General features: G+C 45.6%; 1 pseudogene; it reads right to left on the bottom strand.

Moving 5' to 3' along the window:
• Positions 1-5,896: 5,896 nt before the first annotated feature.
• On the bottom strand, positions 5,897-7,919 carry LOC128378635 (uncharacterized; annotated as a pseudogene).
• Positions 7,920-8,885: the final 966 nt, after the last annotated feature.

Genomic DNA, 8,885 nt, shown 5'->3' with positions numbered 1-8,885 from the left:
AAAAGACAGTGGGTTCAAGGACAAGCAGAAGCAGTACATAAACACTCGCTACAGAAAAGACAGTGGGTTCAAGGACAAGCAGAAGCAGCACATGAGGCAGTACATAAACACTCGCTACAGAAAAGACACCACATTTAAGTTCAGACAAAAACAAGTCATGAAACATTTGATGCAGGAAAAGTATAGAAACAACCTCTCATTCAGGATAGTGCATAACATGAGATGTGCAATGGGAATAAAAAGAAAATACAGAAGGATGATTAAACAAACATGTCAGATTGATAACACTCTGATTACTGAGGCAATATCAGTTTTCAAGTCACAAATAAAGAATGGTCCCACTTATGTGTGCACAGTCTGTCACAAAGCCTCATTTCCCAATCAAGTACGACCATGCACAAGGTCAAAATATGTCAAAAATCCAGATGTGGTTGCCGCATGCCTGACTGGAAAGTATGTTCATAATTGTGATGATGGCTGCAGAAATGAACAGTGTAAGGTTCCTGATGAGAGAAAAAGAGAGTGGATCTGTTACACCTGCCATAATCATCTTAAAAATGGAGACATGCCGACTCTTGCTATGGCTAACAACCTGGAGCTTGCTGACATTCCACCCGAACTATGTGATCTCAACATACTGGAGAGGCATCTCATAGCCAAGTGCATACCCTTTGCCAAGATCGTCCCTCTTCCCAAAGGCCAACAGAGAGAAATACGTGGTAATGTTGTATGTGTCCCATCTGAGGTACAAGAGACAGTCAATGCTTTACCCCGAATGAGAAGTGAGTCTCAAGTCATGAGAATAAAACTTAAGAGACGATTGTGCTACAAAGGACATCAACTATTTCAGACTGTAACGTGGTCCAGACTTGTACAGGCACTTCATAAATTAAAACAAATCCACCCACAGTATGAGGACATATCTATCACGCATGAGGCTGAGTTATGTGACCCAACACTTCCTGATGAGAATGATGATGATGTAGATGTTAAAATGGATGATGATGATTATGATGAAGATAATTTGATGGAAATTGACAGATGTGAAAGTATTGCACTTCATGAGACAGAAAATGATCTTGAAAATGAACAACAAAACACTGACATGCTACCTTGTAATGACCAATCACAAGAGCAGAGAAACGAAGCTGATCAGGAAGATGACATGCCTAATGGTGGTATTGCTCTAGAGTCATGCCTTCAGCCACCTGATGTTGCAGAGGAAATATTGTCTTTTGGTGAAGGAATCTACTGTGTTGCACCTGCTGAAAGAAACAGTCCAGTTAGCTTTTTCAGAACACCTAAACTGGAGGCCATGGCATTCCCTGTTCAGTTCCCTACTGGCCAAAATACATTGGATGAAAAGAGACGCATTAAAGTGACACCCAGTGGTTACTTCAAAATAAGGCTTTTCAGTGTTGATGATCGCTTTGCCAGAGACACAAATTACTTGTTCTTTGCACAGTTTGTGACTGAAATACACTTGGCCACTTCCAGCATAACAATACAACTACGCAAAGGAAAACCCATGACCAGAGATGGACGCAAAATTACCTCAAGAATGTTACAAGATAAACGAGAGGTTGAGAAATTGGTACGTAATAAAGATGCTATCAGATTCATGCAACCACTCAGGGGTACACCAGCCTATTGGGAGAAAACAACAAAAGATCTTTTTGCCATGATGAGACAGCTGGGAACTCCTACATTCTTTTGTACATTTTCTGCAGCTGAAATGCGTTGGCCTGAAGTAATTGAGGCAATAAAAACACAGCAGGGTCAAGAAGTTGATTTTGATGAGCTTGACTGGTCAGAAAAGTGTGACATACTGCGAAGCAATCCTGTGACAACAATGCGCATGTTTGATAAACGTGTTGAAGCATTATTCAGAGATTTAATCTTGTCTCCTGCACAACCTCTTGGCAAAGTTGTTGACTACTTTTACAGAGTGGAGTTTCAGCACAGAGGAAGCCCACACATACACTGTCTCTTATGGGTAGAAGGTGCACCTGTGTTTGGTGAAGATGATGATCAAACTGTGTGTGATTTTGTATCCAAATACATCACTGCTCAACTACCTGACCCACATACACAACCTGACCTGTACAAGAAAGTCACAGAGGTACAAATGCACAGCAAAAAGCATTCGAGAACGTGTTTCAAAAGTCCTGGCTCTGGTTGCAGATTTGGCTTTCCAAAACCACCCTGCAGTAAGACAATGATATTGCGACCGAATGAGGATGATGATCAAATGGAAGAAGCAAAGCAAAAGCTCAGACACCTTAACCAGTTGTTAAACGAACCTTTTTCTGCCTCCCTAACTTTGCAACAGCTCCTGACTCAATGTAATTTAACATCTGATGAGTATGAACAATGCTTGAGCATGATGAACAAATCTGATGCAGTGATACTGAAGCGTGATCCAAAGGATTGCTGGGTAAATGGATATAACCCCCATCTGCTTGAAGCCTGGAATGCCAATCTTGATGTAAGTTATATACTGAATCCATATGGAGCTATCGTCTATCTTACAAGTTATATAACTAAGAAGGAGGCAGGCCTTTCTGAGTACCTTAAAACAGTCATTCAGAATTCCAACATGGACCATGTCAATGAATGTGATGAAATGAGGGAAATCATGCAGGCATACTCAAAGAAGAGAGAGGTCAGTGCTCAGGAATGTGTGACTCGTGCATGTGGGATAAACATGAAAAAGTGTTCACGTGGTGTTGTATTCATACCAACAGATGACAATGCAGTCAGAATGAGTCGTCCTCTTTCATACCTTGAAAACACTATGCCAGAGAGTGAAAATGTGTGGATGACATCTTACACTGACAAATACAAATCCAGACCTGAAACACCAGAGTTTGAGGAGATGTGCTTGGCAGATTTTGGAGCTACTTGCAGAATTGTCTATGGTAAACAGAAAAAAGGCAAAAATGTTTTGCCAATGTTAAATAACATGGGATTTGTTCAAAGGAGAAGTAATGATAAACCTGCCATAATCAGATTTTATCGACCCTCACAGAAAAAGTATCCAGAGCAATACTACGGCTCACTGCTGAAACTTTACCTCCCTTACCGATCAGAGCAGGAACTGAAAAGACAGTCTTTTCCCACAAACGAGTCCTTCTACAATGCTGGCTCAGTTCAACTACCAGGTTCTAACCATCCTGTGTCTGTCCAACACATTGTCAAACAAAACATGGAGAAATACGAGAAAAACAGCAAGGAGATTGAGTATGCTGTTGAGGAGTATGAACAGAACAAAGGCATGATTGATGAATGGTCTAACCTTGCACCTGAATCTGAACTAGTGAGATTGGAGTGTATTGAAGAACTTGAGCTAAGACAACCAGACTGTGTAAATGAACAAGAAAATGTGCCAGACTACAGCCGTCAGGCTAATGCTGTTACAGAGTCCAGAGCTATCAGAGAGGTCCCTGTGATAGATCCTGCACTGTTACGGCAAATGTTGCAAAATCTGAACCAGAAGCAAGCCTGTGTATTCTATGCAGTTCGAGACTGGTGCGTAAAGCGAGTCTGTGGCCTCAATCCAGATCAGTTTTTCTTTTACATAAACGGTGGCGCTGGAACAGGAAAGTCACATCTTATCAAATGCATCTACTCAGAGGCATCTAAGATACTGTGCAAACAGCCAAAACATGCAGAGGATGCTGACATTTCAAAACCCACTGTCCTGTTGACTGCTTTCACTGGAACTGCAGCCTTTAACATCTCAGGCACAACACTGCACTCTCTCCTTAAGCTACCAAGAAGTCTAAAACCTCCATTTCAAGGACTTGGCAACAAATTGGATGAAGTCAGGTCTGAGCTTTTCAATGCTGAGATCATTATCATCGATGAAGTGTCCATGGTGTCAAAGCCCCTTTTTGCCTATGTTGATGCGAGACTCAAACAGATCAAAGGCAGTCAGAGACCCTTTGGAGGAATGTCAGTAATAGCTGTTGGAGACTTCTATCAGTTGCCACCAGTGCGACAGACTAAACCTCTCTGTGTGCATGACCCATCAGATATTGACTTATGGCGGGAACACTTTGAGATGATCACTCTGACTGAGGTTATGCGTCAGAAGAATGACATTCCCCTTGCACAGATGTTGAACCGGATCCGTGTGAAAGAAAAATCAGATAAGTTATCTGAAACAGACAGAGCTTTGCTTTCACAAGCTGTCACTGAATCAGCACTTTGTCCAACTGATGTCCTGCACATTTTTGCAACTAATAAACAAGTAGCTTCCCACAACTCAGCAACATTAAGTGAACGTCACTCTTACATCACTAAAATTGATGCCGATGACTACAGGAAAGACCCACGAAATGGCAAAATGTCACGACAAGCCCAACCGTTTAAAGGAGGCACAAATGAGTTACCAGATACACTACAAGTTGCTGAAGGTGCTCGTATTATGCTCACCAGAAACATAGATGTTTCTCAAGGATTAGTGAATGGTTCATTTGCTACTCTAGTCAGGTTAATAACATCTGAACAACATGAATCTGCATATGTCACTATGCTTGGGCTCAAGATGGATGATGAAACAGCTGGAAGGAACTGCAGTAACAGAGTACCAGGGGCACCTGACGATCTTGTGTACATAGAGAGAGCAGAGGAGAATCTAAAACAGAAAGGAGTGGTACGCAGACAGTTTCCCATTAAGCTGGCCTTTGCATGTACAATTCATAAGGTTCAAGGTATGACAACAACATCAGCTGTAGTTTCACTCAAGCACATTTTTGAACCTGGCATGGCTTATGTAGCTCTAAGTAGAGTGACCTCTCTCAGTGGATTGCACCTACTGGACATAGATGAGAATAAAATATATGCCAACCCTGAAATCACTGCAGCCTTAAAGACAATGAGACAAGTCAACTTGGATGACATGATGCCTCTTCTTAATATAAAACAAACATTGAGCAGAAATGACACTCTGATCATTGTTCACCATAACACAGAAGGTTTGCCATCTCATGTGAATGACATCAAAAGCCATCATGAGCTGTGTCTTGCAGATGTCTTGTGTCTCACAGAAACTCGCCTACAAGGCTCCTTTGTTGCAGAGAGTCTCCATTTAGAGGGCTACAATATGTTCAAACGCAACAGACACTTGTCCTACACAAAGTTTCCACAAATAGCCAACAGAGGTGGTGGTGGAGTTGCTGTTTATGTGAAAAACCACTTTCAAGTGCATGAAAAACAGTACATACATAATGTAACTGACCTTGAGTTTTTGGTTTTAAAGGTCGAAGCCCCAGTAACTGCAATGATTGCAGCAGTGTACAGACCTCCAGACTACAGCTTGACATCATTCCTATCAAACCTGGAAAGCCTTTTGGAGTCACTGGAGATCATGGATTGTCACCCCGTCATTGTCTGTGGCGATTTCAATGAAAATCTTTTATCCAATGCAAAGAAGCCAATACTAGAGCTCTTTCAGTCTAGGAAATACGTCCAACTCATTACTGCTGCAACCACAGAGAGGAACACATTGCTGGACCTCATTTTCATCTCTCAACCACAGCATTGTCTCCATTCTGGTGTCATTAAAACCTATTACAGTTATCACAATCCTGTATACTGTGTCATGTCCTCCAACAGTTCATAAAGCCCATCTCATTTCCAATGACACTTTTGAAGCATTTCAACAATGAAGGGGTTGTTTCATCTCAACAGCACAACACTGAAGAAGAAAGCCTTCCTCAAAGTCAACAATGACCTCCTCTTCCCCTCAGATTCTGATCACCTCAGCATTCACATCTTTCTCAGTATTGCTGCAACTTTTGAGTGTATAGATACATCTGTGGATGCGCTGGGACACATCATCAGTGATGTTTGTTTCCTGAGGTCATCGGGTGTTTCGGGTCTCACAACATCAGACACTCTCCCTCAGGCGACCCAGCCAGGGTTGATCAGGCCCTGGCTTGTGTCCCAGCAGCGTTGGCCCACTTTTCGGACCTCTTGATCCAAATCCACCTAGAGGCCCTCTCCGCGGCCTCTACGGTGGACTTGATGGCTCTCCTCTTCGCAGCTCCTGTGATGCCAAGAAGGGTGTAGATCTTGCACAGGGAGCGGGCAGCAAAGCCTCTGCACCCTACCTCCACTGGTTCACAGCGAGCTTTCCAGCCCCTCCTCCGACACTCCTCGGTGAGCTCTTGGTATTTGAGCCGCTTGCGCTCATTAGCCTCTTCCATGCGGTCCTCCCAGGGGACTGTCAGTTCCACTAAGAAGACCTGCTTAGAGGAGGGAGATGTCAATACCAGATCTGGCCTCAAGGAAGTAGATGTTATAAACTCTGGGAACTTAAGCTGCCTGCCCAGGTCAACTCGCAGTTCCCAGTCCGATGCCGATGAGAGCAGGCTGGCTGATGGTGTTGGCTGCAGACGTGGCTTCTCTCCAGCCTTTACAAAGTTGATCCTCCTCTGGCTGCGGACATGCTTGTTATTGTCCACTGCACTGGAGATGGCCTCTGCCACTGTCCTCAGGACCTGGTCGTGACGCCAGCGGTAGCGGCCCTCTCCAAGGGCTGATGGGCAGCTGCTCATGATGTGCTCCAGAGTCCCCTTTCCTGGACAGAGTGGACATGTTGGAGTGTCACTCTTGCCCCAGGTATGCAGGTTAGCTGGGCTGGGTAGTACATCATAGACAGCTTGGACCATGAACTTAATCCGCTGAGGCTCAGTCTTCCAGATGTCATTCCAGGTCAACTTCCTCTCCAGCGCTCCTTCCCACCTTGTCCATGCCCCCTGCTGCCGCATGCCCACAATCCTGCTGGTCCTCACCTCCTCGACACCTGCTCGGACCTCCTTCAGGACCAGATGGCGTCTGTCCTTGCCCTTAGCCTTGTCGTGCCGTGGTTGTGGGATGGCTCCCAGCCCTGCTCGCCCAGATGCCACCGTGCCCAACAGTGCTTTGTGTCTCAGCCGAGACTCTGCCAGCTCCAGCCCCTCTTGAGCCTTCCACTTCCTGCCCGTCCGCACCACGATACCAGCTGCTGCCACTCTAGAGTCTTTGGAGTCTCGATATACCAGTGCCTCTCTTGTGCGGGAGACCCTGAACTCCTCCTCCAGGCTGTTGATGGGGAGCTGAAGCTTGTTGCTCCTGCCATACAGTGCTGCACTTGTGAGACTGCGTGGCAGACCCAGCCATCGTCGGAGGTAGCAGCTGATTTTCCTCTCCAGGGTCTCGACTGTAGACATCGTCACCTCGTACACTAGCAGAGGCCAGAGGATACGGGGCAAGATGCCATGTTGGTACAACCATGCCTTGAACCTACCAGGTAGACCAGACTTGTCTACTGTAGACAACCAAGTTTCGAGCCTCTTGATGGTTGTTTGGACTGATGCTGTGTCTCTGAGGCTACAGTCAAACACCTTGCCCAGGCTAGTGACTGGCTTCTCAGTGATTGATGGTATTACTGCACCGTCCACAAAGAAGCGGAACTTGTCCACCACTTTGCCTCTCTTCAGAACCATGGACCTAGATTTTGTTGGTTTAAAGCTCATCCTAGCCCAAGAGATGAGCTTGACCAGGCCCTGAAGGATCCACCTGCATCCAGGCACTGAAGTGGTCGTGACAGACAGGTCGTCCATGAAGGCTCTGATGGGAGGCTGCCGAATTCCAGACTTGGACAGGGGACCTCTGCACTCTGTCTCGGCGGCCTTGACCAACATGTTCATGGCCAGAGCGAAAAGGATGACCGAGATTGTGCAGCCTGTTATGATCCCTTTCTCGAGCCGGTGCCAGTTAGATGTTATGCTCCCTGATGTAACTCTCAGCCTGAAGTCTCCATAGTAATCCAGGATGAGGTCCTTGATCTTGCAGGGGATGTGGTGGTGGTCCAGGGTGGTCTCAACCAGCTTGTGGGGGATCGACCCATATGCGTTGTCCTCTACCATTCAAGTCACCTCGTCCTCCGCTCCTGAAAAACAGACAGCAAGCACTGTCCCGTCTCAGCTCTCTACGGCGCACTCTGATGCATCAGGTGCATTCTCTCAAGTCAAGCTCCATCTCAGACACTTCACAGCACACGTGTAAAGGATGGCATCAGTGTAGTAAGCCTCACACTCCTGAAGAACCTGCAGCAGCAAGGAGACTCATAATAGAGACTGTTCAAAAAGACCCATTTCCAGGCGAACATACTGTTCTTCGAGCAAAGAGAGAAATCCTTAATTCAAGTCCGCTCTTGACCTTTGACCCCTACATCAGTGACAGCCTACTGAGGGTCAGTGGGCGTCTCAGACATGCCTCCCTGGAATCAGAGGTAAAACACCCTATTATCCTCTCAAAGAATAGCCATGTTACAAAACTGCTTGTGGAACACTATCACATGCAAGTGAAGCACCAGGGGCGACAGTTCACAGAGGGAGCCATCAGAGCGGCTGGACTATGGATTGTCGCTGGCAAAAATGCTCCTGACACAAAAGCCAGGCCTGCTTGCTTCCCCGGGCAACTTCACTGGAAAAGACCTCCTGAAAGGCCAATGGAGACAGGTGCAAGTGCTGGCTAATGAATTCTGGAGCCGTTGGAGAAATGAGTACCTGAGCACTCTCCACCCAAGACGTAAGTGGCACAGGACACATCGCAACCTTCAACCTGGGGACATTGTGCTGTTAAAGCAAACTCAAGCACCAAGAAATGAGTGGCCAATGGCTCTGGTCACATCAACCTCTCCGAGCAGTGACAGAAAGGTCCGTGAAGTTGAGGTGAAAACATCATCCCAAGACACTTCAAAGACTTACCTGCGGCCCATCTCTGATGTAGTCCTCCTCCTAGAAAAAGACTAAAAAAAAAAAAAAAAAGAGGAAAAGATAATGGTGTATGTATGTATGTGTATATATGTATATATATATATATATATATAT

Source organism: Scomber japonicus, chromosome 18 (assembly GCF_027409825.1).
Source record: "Scomber japonicus isolate fScoJap1 chromosome 18, fScoJap1.pri, whole genome shotgun sequence".
Lineage (NCBI taxonomy): Eukaryota > Metazoa > Chordata > Actinopteri > Scombriformes > Scombridae > Scomber > Scomber japonicus.
This window is presented reverse-complemented; position numbering and strand designations above follow the sequence as displayed.